General features: G+C 46.9%; 1 protein-coding gene across 1 annotated transcript in view; it reads left to right on the top strand.

Annotated features, from left to right (window-relative positions):
* The window catches only part of LOC135522956 (divergent protein kinase domain 2A-like), a 71995-nt gene that overhangs the window by 31491 nt on the left and 22831 nt on the right, over positions 1–17673 (top strand). The gene's annotated exons all lie outside the window — the stretch shown is intronic.

Below are 17673 nucleotides of genomic sequence, written 5' to 3'. Positions count from 1 at the left end.
GTAGCAACACATCTGCCACGCTGATCCTCAATACTGGAGCCCCCCAGGGGTGCGTGCTCGGTCCCCCCCTCTACTCCCTGTTCACCCACGACTGCATGGCCAGGCACAACTCCAATACCATCATTAATTTTGCAGACGACAAAACGACTGTAGGCCTGATCACCGACAACGACGAGACGGCCTGTAGGGAGAAGGTCAGAGACCTGGCTGGCTAGTGCCAGAATAACAACGTATCTCTCAATGTAACCAAGACTAAAGAGATTATTGTGGATTACAGGAAAAGGAGGACTGAGCACGCCCCCATTCTCATAGACGGGACTATAGTTGAGCAGGTTGAGCGCTTCAAGTTCCTTGGTGTCCACATCAACAACAAACTAGAATGGTCCAAACACACCAAGACAGTCGTGAAGAGGGCACGACAAAGCCTATTCCCCCTCAGGAAACTAAAGATTTGACGTTGTACCTGAGATCCTCAAAAGGTTCTACAGCTGCACCATTGAGAGCATCCTGACTGGTTGCATCACTGCCTGGTATAGAAACTGCACGGCCTCTGACCACAAGGCACTACAGAGGGTAGTGTGTACGGCCCAGTACATCACTGGGGCTAAGATGCCTGCCATCCAGGACCTCTACACCAGGCGATGTCAGAGGAAGGCCCTAACAACTGTCAAAGACCCCAGCCACCCCAGCCATAGACTGTTCTCTCTACTACCGCACGGCAAGCGGTACCGGAGTGCCAAGTCTTGGACCAAAAGGCTTCTCAACAGCTTTTACCCCCAAGCCATAAGACTCCTGAACAGGCAATCAAATGGCTACCCAGACTATTTGCATTGTGTCCTGCCACCCCCCCAACCCCACCAGACAAACCCCCTCTCTTACGCTGCTCCTCCTCTCTGCTTATCATATAAGCATAGTCACTACACATTCATGTACACACTACCTCAATCAGCCTGACGAAGCGGTGTCTGTGTGTAGCCTCTCTGCTGTGTGTAGCCTCTCTGCTGTGTGTAGCCTCTCTGCTGCGTGTAGCCTCTCTGCTGCGTGTAGCCTCTCTGCTGCGTGTAGCCTCTCTGCTGCGTGTAGCCTCTCTGCTGCGTGTCGCCTCTCTGCTGCGTGTCGCCTCTCTGCTGCGTGTCGCCTCTCTGCTGCGTGTCGCCTCTCTGCTGCGTGTCGCCTCTCTGCTGCGTGTCGCCTCTCTGCTGCGTGTCGCCTCTCTGCTGCGTGTCGCCTCTCTGCTGCGTGTCGCCTCTCTGCTGCGTGTCGCCTCTCTGCTGCGTGTCGCCTCTCTGCTGCGTGTCGCCTCTCTGCTGCGTGTCGCCTCTCTGCTGCGTGTCGCCTCTCTGCTGCGTGTCGCCTCTCTGCTGCGTGTCGCCTCTCTGCTGCGTGTCGCCTCTCTGCTGCGTGTCGCCTCTCTGCTGCGTGTCGCCTCTCTGCTGCGTGTCGCCTCTCTGCTGCGTGTCGCCTCTCTGCTGCGTGTCGCCTCTCTGCTGCGTGTCGCCTCTCTGCTGCGTGTCGCCTCTCTGCTGCGTGTCGCCTGTCTTTTTACTGTTTTATTTCTTTACTTACCTATTGTTCACCTAATACCTTTTTTTCACAATTGGTTAGAGCCTGTAAGTAAGCATTTCACTGTAAGGTGAAACACCTGTTGTATTCGGCGCACGTGACAAATCAACTTTGATTTGATGTGAAGTGTGACTGTCTCATGACATACAACCGTAGCTTTACGGAGAAAATGCTCTATTTATTTATTTTTATTTTTTTCCTTTTTTGTTTTCACTGCTGTTGGCTCCAAGTCAACTTGTTGGCATTGTGATTCTACAAGTAGAAACGACAGGTTCTTCGCTGCCGGGTCGACACGCAGCGGGGTTCCGCTCTTCTTCAAGTGAGAACAAAGAATGGCCTCCCACTGCGATGAGAACCTATCAGCAGTCTAACGGCAGTCGGATTCTCTGTGTTTCATGCTTTACACTAACGGTGTAGGAGTTAGAGAGAGAAAAGGCCAAGCGGTTTTAAGAAGCTGACAGGGTAGCAGACAAGGATCTCACCAGACCCACCAGTCTCACAGCATTTGTCAGGAGACTCATTTCATGCCATCGGACTGTGTCTCATGGGTGTTTCGTCTGTGAAGTGTTTTATTTTGATACACAGGTGTGTGTGTGTGTGGTACTCTGCTGTGTGTTTTCAACCCCTGTGTTGCACTGGCTATGCCTGTCCTGACCTGTTGTGGAGGTTTTGATGATGAGGAAAATGCAGAAAATTACACCACACCCGGGTCTGGTTTGTAACAGAGGACTGTTAGCTGCTGAACACACTGGGATGGCAGCAGGCTAACTGGTCTGGTTTGTAACAGAGGACTGTTAGCTGCTGAACACACTGGGATGGCAGCAGGCTAACTGGTCTGGTTTGTAACAGAGGACTGTTAGCTGCTGAACACACTGGGATGGCTGGGGGCTAACTGGTCTGGTTTGTAACAGAGGACTGTTAGCTGCTGAACACACTGGGATGGCTGGGGGCTAACTGGTCTGGTTTGTAACAGAGGACTGTTAGCTGCTGAACACACTGGGATGGCAGCAGGCTAACTGGTCTGGTTTATAACAGAGGACTGTTAGCTGCTGAACACACTGGGATGGCAGCGGGCTAACTGGTCTGGTTTGTAACAGAGGACTGTTAGCTGCTGAACACACTGGGATGGCTGGGGGCTAACTGGTCTGGTTTATAACAGAGGACTGTTAGCCTGCTGCCATCCCAGTGTTCAGCAGCTAACAGTCCTCTGTTACAAACCAGACCAGTTAGCCTGCTGCCATCCCAGTGTTCAGCAGCTAACTGGTCTGGTTTGTAACAGAGGACTGTTAGCTGCTGAACACACTGGGAGGCTGGGGGCTAACTGGTCTGGTTTGTAACAGAGGACTGTTAGCTGCTGAACACACTGGGATGGCTGGGGGCTAACTGGTCTGGTTTGTAACAGAGGACTGTTAGCTGCTGAACACACTGGGATGGCTGGGGGCTAACTGGTCTGGTTTGTAACAGAGGACTGTTAGCTGCTGAACACACTGGGATGGCAGCAGGCTAACTGGTCTGGTTTGTAACAGAGGACTGTTAGCTGCTGAACACACTGGGATGGCAGCAGGCTAACTGGTCTGGTTTGTAACAGAGGACTGTTAGCTGCTGAACACACTGGGATGGCTGGGGGCTAACTGGTCTGGTTTATAACAGAGGACTGTTAGCTGCTGAACACACTGGGATGGCTGGGGGCTAACTGGTCTGGTTTGTAACAGAGGACTGTTAGCTGCTGAACACACTGGGATGGCTGGGGGCTAACTGGTCTGGTTTATAACAGAGGACTGTTAGCTGCTGAACACACTGGGATGGCAGCAGGCTAACTGGTCTGGTTTGTAACAGAGGACTGTTAGCTGCTGAACACACTGGGATGGCAGCAGGCTAACTGGTCTGGTTTGTAACAGAGGACCGTTAGCTGCTGAACACACTGGGATGGCAGCAGGCTAACTGGTCTGGTTTGTAACAGAGGACTGTTAGCTGCTGAACACACTGGGATGGCAGCAGGCTAACTGGTCTGGTTTGTAACAGAGGACTGTTAGCTGCTGAACACACTGGGATGGCAGCAGGCTAACTGGTCTGGTTTGTAACAGAGGACTGTTAGCTGCTGAACACACTGGGATGGCAGCAGGCTAACTGGTCTGGTTTATAACAGAGGACTGTTAGCTGCTGAACACACTGGGATGGCTGGATATTTTCTTTTTCGTTGTGGTTGTTACATGTTGTGTGTTAACACAGGTGTGTCTTGCTGTCTCTCACTCGACCCGTTTCATTCTCTCCTCTGGACAAGGGCCAGATTAATTTCAGCCATCTTATTCCCATCAGTAGAGGTGGGGGGAGAAACAGAGGCCAAATGTTCACTATAATTAACCTAATTATAGATTTCATATAGTTTCCTTTTAGTTTTTAACATAATACCATCTTCTTGTGATCTTGTTTTGACTTAGTCTAGCTAATGCTTCCTGTGTCATAAATAGTATTGCTATGCCATGGGCGGCTGCTGCAACTACTACTGCTGCTAGTACTGCTGCTGCTAGTACTGCTGCAACTACTACTGCTGCTACTACTGCTGCAACTACTACTGCAACTACTGCTGCTGCTACTGCTGCTGCTACTGCTGCTGCTACTGCTGCTACTACTGCTACTACTACTGCTACTGCTGCTACTACTGCTGCTACTACTACTGCTGCTGCTGCTACTACTGCTGCTACTACTGCTGCTGCTAGTACTGCTGCTGCTAGTACTGCTGCAGCTGCTACTACTGCTGCTACTACTGCTGCTGCTGCTACTGCTGCTGCTACTACTGCTGCTACTGCTGCTGCTGCTGCTGCTACTACTGCTGCAACTACTACTGCTGTTACTACTGCTGCAACTACTACTGCTGCCGCTACTGCTGCCGCTAGTGCCGCTAGTACCGCTGCTGCTACTACTACCGCCGCAACCACTACCGCTGCTGCCAGCACCGCCGCTGCTGCTGCTACTGCTGCTACTACTACTGCTGCTACTACTACTGCTGCAACTACTACTGCTGCTACTAGTACTACTGCTGCTACTACTGCTGCTGCTAGTGCTGCTAGTGCTGCTAGTGCTGCTACTACTGCTGCAACTAGTACTGCTGCAACTAGTACTGCTGCTGCTAGTACTACTACTGCTGCTAGTACTGCTGCTGCTGCTACTACTGCTGCTGCTACTACTGCTACTGCTGCTGCTGCTAGTGCTGCTAGTGCTGCTGCTAGTGCTGCTAGTGCTGCTGCTAGTGCTGCTAGTGCTGCTGCTAGTACTGCTAGTGCTGCTGCTAGTACTGCTAGTGCTAGTGCTGCTAGTGCTAGTACTGCTAGTACTGCTAGTGCTAGTACTGCTAGTACTGCTAGTGCTAGTACTGCTAGTACTGCTAGTACTGCTGATAGTACTACTACTGCTGCTGCTAGTGCTGCTAGTGCTGCTAGTGCTGCTAGTGCTGCTAGTGCTGCTAGTACTGCTGCTGCTAGGTACTGCTGCTGCTGCTGCCGCTGCTACTACTACTACTGCTAGTACCGCTACAACTGCTACTACTACTGCTACTGCTACTACTATTGTTACTACAACAGTACCTTGCAAAAGCAATCATCCCCCTTGGCATTTTTCCTTTTTTGTTGCATTACAACCTGTAATGTAAATAGATTTTTATTTGGATTTTCATGTACTGGAACATACATAATACACAAAGTAATCCAAATTGGTTAAGTGAAAAAAAAAATATTAAACTTGTTTCAAAATAATACATTTAAAAAAATAATGCAAAAGTGGTATGTGAAATAAAATGAGTTAGATTGCACACAGGTGGACTTTATTTAAGTGTCACATGATCTGCCAAGGAGGGCATTAATGAGAGAGGCAACAAGGAGACCAAAGATAATCCTGAAGGCGCTGTAAAGCTCCACAGTGGAGATTTGAGTGTCTGTCCATAGGGCCACTTTAAGCTGTACACTCCACAGAGCTGGGCTTTACGGAAAAAAGCCATTGCTTAATGACAAAATAAGCAAACACGTTTGGTGTTCGCCAAAGGCATGTGGGAGACTCCCCAAACATATGGAAGAATGTACTCTGGTGAGATGAGACTAAAATTGAGCTTTTCTGTCATCAAGGAAAATGCTATGTCTGGTACAAACCCAAAACCTCTCATCACCCCGAGAACACCATCCCCACAGTGAAGCATGGTGGAGATCGGATTTCCACCTTCCAGGAGGACAATGACCCTAAGCATACTGCTAATACAACACTCGCGTGGTTAAAGGGGAAACATTCAAATGTTTTGGACAGACGTCAATCCAACTGAGAATCTGTGGTATGACTTAAAGATTGCTGTACACCAGCAGAACCCATCCAAATTGAAGGAGCTGGAGCAGTTTTGCCTTGAAGAATGGGCAAAAATTCCAGTGACTAGATCTGCCAAGCTTATAGAGACATACCCCAAGAGACTTGTAGCTGTAATTGCTGAAAAAGGTGACTCTACAAAGTATTGAATTTGGGGGGGTGAATAGTTATGCAAGCTCATGTTCTGTCTTATTTCTTGTTTGTTTCACCCCCAAAAATATAATCTTCAAAGTGGTATTTAACCCCCCTCCAAGAAAACTATTTTAATTCCAGTTTGTAAGGCAACAAAATAGGAAAAATGCCAAGGGGGTGAATACTTTCCACTTTCCGCAGCCACTGTGCTGCGCCTCCTCTTCCTCCTCCTCTTCCTCCTCCATTGGAAACTAACATTTCTACAGAGCTGTGTTATACCACAGCATTGTTGAATACTCGTTTCTGATTGGCTAGAAGAGCATTCTAGACTGGACATTTAAAACCAGATATCGGGACATCTTGCAATCGTGACGCAATAATATGCACCTACAACTAAATTAGGTTGTCATATTGGCAAGTTTGCAACAAACCATTTTGTTGTCACCTTTTTGGTGCTCCAATAGTTTCAACAAAGTGAAGGTTAGCATGTCTCTCGTAAATGTTTGCTAAGTTTACATTTCAACTCCCTGTCAGGTTTTACCCCCCCCCCCCCCCCCCCACACAAAAAAAATCTGATCAGTCGAAGATTAAGAGATGTTGAATTATCTGAAAAAGCTTATTTTCTTCTCGATACTTGATGTCAAAGTGTTCACATGGAGAAGTAGGACTATTCATCTCTCATTGGAAGTAAGAACACAAGGTTTTCTTTTTTAGGGTAATGATGTTTTATGTTAGTTATTTGTTTTTTTTATAGTAGTACACATCAAGCAGGTTATACTGAAAATATTTTAAAGAATCCTATGTTTCTTAAATTGAGGGTCAATTTGCAAATGCCTTTATCGTCAGGACACTGATTACTGCTGACTCTATCCCAGAAAATCAGGCGTTCCACTTTGTGGGGAGTAGACAGCAGGTCTATGATCCATACAAGTGTTGTGAGGGGGGGAAGCCAGTCCTACGCCACCATATCTGACTCCCTTAGACAGGATGAGAAGGCAGTATGGGCCCGGAGCCTGTCCTAAAAGATGTCAAGAACAAACAAAAATCCACAAATCATGACACTCCACATGAGTGACGGTCCCGTCACCCAATACAGAAACAAGAAGAACGTGCACCTACTCAACACTCTGACATATATTTACATATTCAAACAAATCACTTTTCTGAAAAGGCTCACGGGAAAAAGGGGGCACCAGGTGGCTGTGAAACCTGCAGACAAACACGTTCAACAGAGGGGAGGATGTGATTCCCAAGGAGCTCTTTCAAACTACTGGAGATGAGTGGATCGAGCATTAAGTTATTCTTTTGGATTACAGATGTCACTAACGAATCTGTGAAAAGAAGCTGAATTCACGGAACCAGGAAACACCCACTTGAAGGAAAATAAAAACACAGTGAACAGACCATGCATCTGCGACGCCTGTTTCAGGTGTTTGTGGAAGTCAACTTTTATGAAGAACACCATCAGAGGAACATAAAAATGAAACTGGTAGCTGTCGACGCTTGCTGAAAGTCTAGGCAGATTTGGCATGGTCAGCTACGAGAAACCGGCCCTTTGTTGGCCAGATGCTGAAGGTTATTGGGGGAGGAAGTGCACATCACTTGTGTGCAGCATGAAGCACTTTTAAAAAAAACATTTTCAACATTTGTATACCCAAATAGTATTTTGATATTCCAATATATTTAATGTTATTTTCATCTCAATTATAAATTTTAGATGTGTGTTACTGATTTGTGAAATCTGTCTACCGTGGTGTTGTGTATTTTTGTGATTATTTTAGATGTTTTGTTAATGAATGTTTTTTTTTTTTTTTTTTTTTTTGTCTGGTCATCTCTGTGCCAGACATGACCTTCTACTGTGAAGGACATGTGAAGTCAATGATCAGTGATCTCGAGCTCTTCAGCTCAAGAGCATCTCGGCTGTCCGAGTGTATATATACACACTGCTCAAAAAAATAAAGGGAACACTAAAATAACACATCCCTAGATCTGAATGAATGAAATATTCTTATTAAATACTTTTTTCTTTACATAGTTGAATGTGCTGTCAACAAAATCATACATTTGATTTCGATTGATAATTTTTGTATCAACCCATGGAGGTCTGGATTTGGAGTCCCACTCCAAATTAAAGTGGAAAACCACTCTACAGGCTTATCCAACTTTGATGTAATGTCCTTAACATGTGAAAATGAGGCTCAGTATTGTGTGTGGCCTCCACGTGCCTGTATGACCTCCCTACAACGCCTGGGCATGCTCCTGATGAGGTGGCGGATGGTCTTCTGAGGGATCTCCTCCCAGACCTGGACTAAAGCATCCGTCAACTCCTGGACAGTCTGTGGTGCAACGTGGCGTTGGTGGATGGAGCGAGACATGATGTCCCAGATGTGCTCAATTGGATTCAGGTCTGGGGAACGGGCAGGCCAGTCCATTGCATCAATGCCTTCCTCTTGCAGGAACTGCTGACACACTCCAGCCACATGAGGTCTAGCATTGTCTTGCATTAGGAGGAACCCAGGGCCAACCGCACCAGCATATGGTCTCACAAGGGGTCTGAGGATCTCATCTCGGTACAGTCAGGCTTCCTCTGGCGAGCACATGGAGTGCTGTGCGGCCCCCCCAAAGAAATGCCACCCCACACCATGACTGACTGACCACCAAACCGGTCATGCTGGACGATGTTGCAGGCAGCAGCGTCTCCAGACTCTGTCACATGCTCAGTGTGAACCTGCTTTCATCTGTGAAGAGCACAGGGCGCCAGTGGCGAATTTGCCAATCTTGGTGTTCTCTGGCAAATGCCAAACGTCCTGCACGGTGTTGGGCTGTAAGCACAACCCCCACCTGTGGACGTCGGGCCCCCATACCACCCTCATGGAGTCTGTTTCTGACCGTTTGAGCAGACACATGCACATTTGTGGCCTGCTGGAGGTCATTTTGCAGGGCTCTGGCAGTGCTCCTCCTGCTCCTCCTTGCACAAAGGCAGAGGTAGCGGTCCTGCTGCTGGGTTGTTGCCCTCCTATGGCCTCCTCCACGTCTCCTGATGTACTGGCCTGTCTCCTGGTAGCGCCTCCATGCTCTGGACTCTACGCTGACAGACACAGCAAACCTTCTTGCCACAGCTCGCATTGATAAGCCATCCTGGATGAGCTACACTACCTGAGCCACTTTTGTGGGTTGTAGACTCCGTCTCATGCTACCACTAGAGTGAAAGCACCGCCAGCATTCAAAAGTGACCAAAACATCAGCCAGGAAGCATAGGAACTGAGAAGTGGTCTGTGGTCCCCACCTGCAGAACCACTCCTTTATTGGGGATCTCTTGCTAATTGCCTATAATTTCCACCTGTTGTCTATTCCATTTGCACAACAGCATGTGAAATGTATTGTCAATCAGTGTTGCTTCCTAAGTGGACAGTTTGATTTCACAGAAGTGTGATTGACTTGGAGTTACATTGTGTTGTTTAAGTGTTCCCTTTATTTTTTTGAGCTGTGTGTGTGTGTGTGTGTGTGTGTGTGTAACTTTAATATTTGAGACCATCAGATCATGTATATATTTATTTTACTCTTTGTATAATGGTCAGTTTTAAAAATGTTATTCTTGTCCCTCCAAATAACTTTTGTTTTTAGGAGGTGAATTAAGCAATTGCTTAAAAATATATATATATTTTTTTTAATTAAAATTCATTTGTGACAAACTCTGAAAATGCATAGGGAACATAGTGTTTCAAATTAAATAGTTTCCCCTTTTGAAAACCGAAAAACGTCGTTGACCCATGCAATGCAATCTCCTCAAACTATTTAGCTTCTGGCCTAGTGTTTGACATGCAATGTGATCTCATAATGAACAGGTGGACCAGTGTCCTGACGACAAGGAAAACATTTCTAGCTATGCCAGGCAAAATCAAGGATCATCCGCTCATTGTTAAGGATGTATCAAAATGAATGTCCGTAGAAAACAGCTACTTTGCTGTTATTCTGGCTGCAGAGGGCGTGGCCGTGTTTGCCATTAGTTAGCTGGCTAGCTAGCAAGGGATAAGAACGTTGCCAGTGACCATAGCAACGGAACATAAAGAATAAACGACGAATAAACGACTGTCCTCTAAATATCAAACTAATCGAACGAACGACTGGGTCGCGTCTCAAGCAACCAAAAGATTAGAAAATATGAATTTTCTGATATAAATAAAAGTATAAATGAAGGGTTTTATTTTCTTCCGGTAAATGTGTGCTTAGTATTGTTTTGCGACTGGTATAATAAGCAGGATTAACAGCTTAAATGCAATGGAATAAACTTGACTGTCTCCAGAGGTCGTCGTCCTTTATTTCCAAGGTAACGCCTGTGTTTATTTTATTAGCTCTGTAAAGTAGTGGAAGTAAAACTCTTGGCTCCAGAGGTCTCTATGAAACTGCTGTAAACCACACAGCTCTATAGCAGAGAGGAAGGCTCTTTATCGATCGACTGGAGCAGGGATTTCTGTAAGCCAACACGGTTTTCAAGCCCGCTGTGTGACATGTCATTGGCAATTTTTTTGCTTTTCAGCATTTCTTAATCTGAAACTCATAAAGCAGGACTTCTAGGAGATATGGGAGAGAGAATCAGTCCCTTTGCATGCTTTACACCCTTCTGTTCCATCCTTCTTTCATCCTTCTCTTGCATCCTTCTCTTCCATCCCTCCCTCCCTCCCAAACACATTTCAAAGGGCAGTGAAGAGGAGAGAAGCATCGGAACTAAATTGAGCTGTGTGTGTCCCGGGCTCTCAACCAGGACTCTCTCTTCAGTCTATTCTGAGTTAGATAAAGTTTAGTGGATTTCATATTATGCTCCTCCCAATGCCTTCCTGTTTATTCCACACCACCCTCGCTCTTCTCTCTGCTCTTCTCTCTGCTCTTCTCTCTGGTCTTCTCTCTGCTCTTCTCTCTGCGCTGCTCTCTGCTCTTCTCTCTGCTCTTCTCTCTGCTCTTCTCTCTGCTCTTCTCTCTGCTCTTCTCTCTGCTCTTCTCTCTGCGCTCCTCTCTGCTCTTCTCACTGCTCTGTCTCTTTCCTCATTGTGGAGGCTAATGACTTCAGCACAGTTACCGCTTATGGAGCACTCTGGGGAAAATGATTTGGTTGGACACACAGGGCATTTATCACAACAATAACTGAGTTTTTTTTTTTTTTTTGGCTTGTCCACTTTCCTTTTATTAAAAACTAGATAATATCTACTGTACATGGTTGCTTCTCGAGGAATCTCTTGACAGTCCTGCAGCGCTCAATACCAGCTGATTGTTGTGCTTCCTACCAGCTAAATGCTACGACCTTGCGAGTGATTTGAGGTGGATGAGTATTAAGGGCCAAAGACGAGGGCCATTGAGGCAGCATGAAGCCCTTTTGTCTTTTTAACCACTGCTGGCACCATCAGACAGCAGCCCTGGGGCATCCCCATCTTGTCTGTCTCGCCCGTCTCGCCCGTCTTGCCCGTCTCGTCTGTCTGTCTTGTCTGCCTGTCTCGCCTGCCTGTCTCGCCTGCCTGTCTTGTCTGCCTGTCTCGCCTGCCTGTCTCGCCTGCCTGTCTTGTCTGCCTGTCTCGCCTGCCTGTCTTGTCTGCCTGTCTCGCCTGCCTGTCTTGTCTGCCTGTCTCGCCTGCCTGTCTTGTCTGCCTGTCTCGCCTGTCTGTCTTGTCTGCCTGTCTCGCCTGCCTGTCTTGTCTGCCTGTCTCGCCTGCCTGTCTTGTCTGCCTGTCTCGCCTGTCTGTCTTGTCTGCCTGTCTCGCCTGTCTGTCTTGTCTGCCTGTCTTGTCTGCCTGTCTCGCCTGTCTGTCTCGCCTGCCTGTCTCGCCTGCCTGTCTCGCCTGCCTGTCTTGTCTGCCTGTCTCGCCTGTCTGTCTTGTCTGCCTGTCTCGTCTGCCTGTCTTGTCTGCCTGTCTTGTCTGCCTGTCTTGTCTGCCTGTCTCGCCTGCCTGTCTCGCCTGCCTGTCTCGCCTGCCTGTCTCGCCTGCCTGTCTCGCCTGCCTGTCTTGTCTGCCTGTCTCGCCTGCCTGTCTCGCCTGCCTGTCTCGCCTGCCTGTCTCGCCTGCCTGTCTCGCCTGCCTGTCTCGCCTGCCTGTCTCGCCTGCCTGTCTCGCCTGTCTGTCTCGCCTGTCTGTCTCGCCTGCCTGTCTCGCCTGCCTGTCTTGTCTGCCTCGCCTGCCTGTCTCGCCTGCCTGTCTCGCCTGCCTGTCTCGCCTGCCTGTCTCGCCTGCCTGTCTCGCCTGCCTGTCTCGCCTGCCTGTCTCGCCTGCCTGTCTCGCCTGCCTGTCTCGCCTGCCTGTCTCGCCTGTCTGTCTCGCCTGTCTGTCTCGCCTGTCTGTCTCGCCTGTCTGTCTCGCCTGTCTGTCTCGCCTGCCTGTCTCGCCTGCCTGTCTCGCCTGCCTGTCTCGCCTGCCTGTCTTGTTTGCCTGTCTCGCCTGCCTGTCTCGCCTGCCTGTCTTGTCTGCCTGTCTCGCCTGCCTGTCTCGCCTGCCTGTCTTGTTTGCCTGTCTCGCCTGCCTGTCTCGCCTGCCTGTCTCGTTTGCCTGTCTCGCCTGCCTGTCTCGCCTGCCTGTCTTGTCTGCCTGTCTTGTCTGCCTGTCTCGCCTGCCTGTCTCGCCTGCCTGTCTTGTCTGCCTGTCTCGTCTGCCTGTCTCGCCTGCCTGTCTCGCCTGCCTGTCTTGTCTGCCTGTCTCGTCTGTCTGTCTCGCCTGCCTGTCTCGCCTGCCTGTCTTGTCTGCCTGTCTCGTCTGTCTGTCTCGCCTGCCTGTCTCGCCTGCCTGTCTCGCCTGCCTGCAGAACAGGCTTATATTCAGAGTTAGTGAGCTAATAATTGATCTGACTGCTTGTCAACAACAGTAATGTTGAAGATAGGTTACCATATAACACTACAGGCTAGGCTACCATATAACACTACAGGCTAGGCTACCATATAACGCTACAGGCTAGGTTACCATATAACGCTACAGGCTAGGTTACCATATAACGCTAGAGGCTAGGCTAGGTTACCATATAACGCTAGAGGCTAGGCTAGGTTACCACATAACACTACAGGCTAGGTTACCATATAACGCTACAGGCTAGGCTACCATATAACGCTAGAGGCTAGGCTAGGCTACCATATAACGCTAGAGGCTAGGCTAGGCTACCATATAACGCTAGAGGCTAGGCTAGGCTACCATATAACGCTAGAGGCTAGGCTAGGTTACCATATAACGCTACAGGCTAGGCTACCATATAACGCTCTAGGCTAGGTTACCATATAACGCTAGAGGCTAGGCTACCATATAACGCTAGGCTAGGCTACCATATAACGCTAGAGGCTAGGCTAGGTTACCATATAACGCTAGAGGCTAGGCTAGGTTACCATATAACGCTAGAGGCTAGGCTAGGTTACCATATAACATTGTACATGCTAAACGGACTGAGAAGCATGGCTGGCGGACTGGCCTGGAGAGGGAGGAATGGAGGAAGAGAGATTGAGCAAAAGAGAAAGCGAGAGATAATGTAATGAGACGTATCCAATCCTGTTCCTTTGAGGGCTGCCCAGTTTGCCATCTACAGCTGTAGCACACACTCCTCATTTCAGGTGTGTGTGTGCGCCTTACTGCAATATTGAAGCTGCTTCCTTCCAAATACACACATAACAAGGACGGAGGCCAAAATCAAATTCGAAGATACATTTCCCTTACGATGCAGCTCATAATGACAACACAAAATGTTGAATTTACCAGCCCTGGTACTGATGCTAGGCTAACTGGCTATTTTAACTAGTATCACAGAACAACTAATTGTTTAACCAGCGTTTACCAGCTCAGAAACAACTCAAACCACCGACTGCCTGCTGTGTCTGTGTTTTTATTAAAGCCTGTGATACCAACACAGCCTCACTCTGTAATTTACACTCTCCAATTGAATTTGTATTTGTTATAGATCCCAATGAGTTCCTGTCAAGGCAGCAGCTACTCTTCCTGGGGTTTGTTATGGATACCCATTAGTTCCTGCCAAGGCAGCAGCTACTCTTCATGGGGTTTATTATGGATACCCATTAGTTCCTGTCAAGGCAGCAGCTACTCTTCCTGGGGTTTGTTATAGATCCCAATGAGTTCCTGTCAAGGCAGCAGCTACTCTTCCTGGGGTTTGTTATAGATCCCAATGAGTTCCTGTCAAGGCAGCAGCTACTCTTCCTGGGGTTTGTTATAGATCCCAATGAGTTCCTGTCAAGGCAGCAGCTACTCTTCCCGGGGTTTGTTATGGATACCCATTAGTTCCTGCCAAGGCAGCAGCTACTCTTCATGGGGTTTATTATGGATACCCATTAGTTCCTGTCAAGGCAGCAGCTACTCTTCCTGGGGTTTATTATGGATACCCATTAGTTCCTGTCAAGGCAGCAGCTACTCTTCCTGGGGTTTATTATGGATACCCATTAGTTCCTGTCAAGGCAGCAGATACTCTTCCTGGGGTTTATTATGGAATCCCATTAGTTCCTGTCAAGGCAGCAGCTACTCTTCCTGGGGTTTGTTATGGATCCCCATTAGTTCCTGCCAAGGCAGCAGCTACTCTTCCTGGGGTTTGTTATGGATCCCCATTGTGTATGTATAGTGAGCATGTTATTGTGTGTATGTATAGTGCGCATGTTATTGTGTGTGTATGCATGTGTCTGTGCCTATCTGTTGCTTCACTGTCCCCTCTGTTCCATGCGGTGTATTTTTATCTGTTTATTAAATCTGATTCTACTGCTGCATCAGTTACTTGATGTGGAATAGAGTTCCATGTAGTCATGGCTCTATGTAGTACTGTGGAATAGAGCCATGTAGTCATGGCTCTATGTAGTACTGTGGAATAGAGTTCCATGTAGTCATGGCTCTATGTAGTACTGTGGAATAGAGTTCCATGTAGTCATGGCTCTATGTAGTACTGTGGAATAGAGTTCCATGTAGTCATGGCTCTATGTAGTACTGTGGAATAGAGTTCCATGTAGTCATGTCTCTATGTAGTACTGTGGAATAGAGTTCCATGTAGTCATGGCTCTATGTAGTACTGTGGAATAGAGTTCCATGTAGTCATGGCTCTATGTAGTACTGTGGAATAGAGTTCCATGTAGTCATGGCTCTATGTAGTACTGTGGAATAGAGTTCCATGTAGTCATGGCTCTATGTAGTACTGTGGAATAGAGTTCCATGTAGTCATGGCTCTATGTAGTACTGTGCGCCTCCCATAGTCTGTTCTGGACTTGGGGACTGTGAAGAGACCTCTGGTGACATGTCTTGTGGGGTATGCATGGGTGTCTGAGCTGTGTGTTAGTAGTTTAAATCTCAGTGCATTCAACATGTCAACACTTCTTACAAAAACAAGTAATGATGAAGTCAATATCTCCTCCACCTTGAGCCATGAGAGATTTACATGCATATTATTGTTTGTTCTCTGTGTACATTTAAGGGCCAGCCGTGCTGCTCTGTTCTGAGCTAACAGTGAACAGTAGTCCAGGTGCAACAAACTTAGAGACTGTAGGACCTGCCTTGTTGATAGTGTTGTTAAGAAGGTAGAAACTAGGGCCTGTAGGACCTGCCTTGTTGATAGTGTTGTTAAGAAGGTAGAAACTAGGGCCTGTAGGACCTGCCTTGTTGATAGTGTTGTTAAGAAGGTAGAAACTAGGGCCTGTAGGACCTGCCTTGTTGATAGTGTTGTTAAGAAGGTAGAAACTAGGGCCTGTAGGACCTGCCTTGTTGATAGTGTTGTTAAGAAGGTAGAAACTAGGGCCTGTAGGACCTGCCTTGTTGATAGTGTTGTTAAGAAGGTAGAAACTAGGGCCTGTAGGACCTGCCTTGTTGATAGTGTTGTTAAGAAGGTAGAAACTAGGGCCTGTAGGACCTGCCTTGTTGATAGTGTTGTTAAGAAGGTAGAAACTAGGGCCTGTAGGACCTGCCTTGTTGATAGTGTTGTTAAGAAGGTAGAAACTAGGGCCTGTAGGACCTGCCTTGTTGATAGTGCTGTTAAGGCAGAGCAGCACTTTATTATGGACAGACTTCTCCCCATCTTAGCCACTCTTTTATCAATATGTTTTGACCATAACAGTTAACAATCCAGGGTTACTCCAAGCAGTTTAGTCACCTCAACGTGCTTATTAAACGTTTTAGTTGAGGTTTAGGGAATGATCTGTCCCAAATGCAATGCTTTTAGTTCCTTGCCACCCACTCTGAAAATAACTGCAGCTCTTTTGTTAAGTGTTGCATTCATTTCAGTTGCTGTGGTAGCTGATGTGTAAAGTGTTGTCATCCGCATACATAGCCACACTGGCTTTACTCAAAGTGTATGTCATTAGTCAAGATTGAAAAGTTAGGGGCCTAAACAGCTGCCCTGGGGAATTCCTGATTCTACCTGGATTATGTTGGAGAGGCTTCCATTAAAGAACACCCTCTGTGTTCTGTTAGACATAAATCTTTATCCACATTATAGCAGGGGATGTAAAGCCATAACACACACGTTTTTCCAGCAGCAGACTATGATCGATAATGTCAAAAGCCGCACTGAAGTCTGATTAAAAATTTTGTGGGGGCTGTTTTGTTAATTTCTTTCAGCCAATCATGAGTGATCTGTGTAAGTGCTGTGCTTGTTGAGTGTCCTCCTACCTATAAGAGTGCTGAAAGTATGTTGTCAATTTGTTTACTGTGAAATAGTATTGCTTTGTATCTGGTCAAACACCATTTTGTTCCAGAAGTTTACTAAGGGTTGGTAACAGGCTGATTGGTCGGCTATTTGAGCCAGTAAAGGGGCCTTTACTTTTCTTGGGTAGCGGAATGACTAGCTTCCCCCCAGCCCTGAGGGGGCACATTTTCTAGTAGGTTTGGATTGAACATATGGCAAATAGGAGATGCATTATCGTCCTCTATTATCCTCAGTCATTTTCCATCCAAGTTGTCAGAACTAGGTGGCTTGTCATTGTTGATAGACAACAATAATTATTTCACCTCTTCCACACTCACTTTACGGAATTCAAAATTACAATTGTTGTCTTTCATAATTTGTTCAGATATACTTGGATGTGTAGTGTCCAGCGTTTGTATGCTGGCAATGTCATGCCTAAATGTCCTAATATTGCCAATGAAAAAAAAAATGTAGTTATCAGTGGGTTTTGTAATGAATGAGCCATCTGATTCAATGAATGACAGCCATTAACATTGACATCCATTGGTGTTACTGTATTTAATTATAATGGGCTGTTTTACTGTAGCTGAGGGCTCCACATAAGCCATGCTACATTCACATGTCATTTTTTGGGCACTTCTTTGTGTTTTTCTGTGTTTAATATCCCACTGACTTTGTAATATCAGGCACAGACGTCTGTGTATTAATCTCCTCTTCCTTCCTCTCTTCTCAAATTGTATTTTATTTTTATTTCACCTTTATTTAACCGGTTAGGCTCGTTGAGAACAAGTTCTCATTTGCAACTGCGACCTGGCCAAGATAAAGCAAAGCAATGTGAACAGACAACACAGAGTTACACATGGAGTAAACAATTAACAAGTCAATAACACAGTAGAAAAAAAAGAGTCTATATACATTGTGTGCAAAAGGCATGAGGAGGTAGGCGAATAATTACAATTTTGCAGATTAACACTGGAGTGATAAATGATCAGATGGTCATGTAGA

This window comes from Oncorhynchus masou, chromosome 30 (assembly GCF_036934945.1).
Source record: "Oncorhynchus masou masou isolate Uvic2021 chromosome 30, UVic_Omas_1.1, whole genome shotgun sequence".
NCBI classification, from domain to species: domain Eukaryota; kingdom Metazoa; phylum Chordata; class Actinopteri; order Salmoniformes; family Salmonidae; genus Oncorhynchus; species Oncorhynchus masou.
Note: the sequence above shows the minus strand (reverse complement) of the source record. Positions and strands in the feature narration are given on the sequence as shown.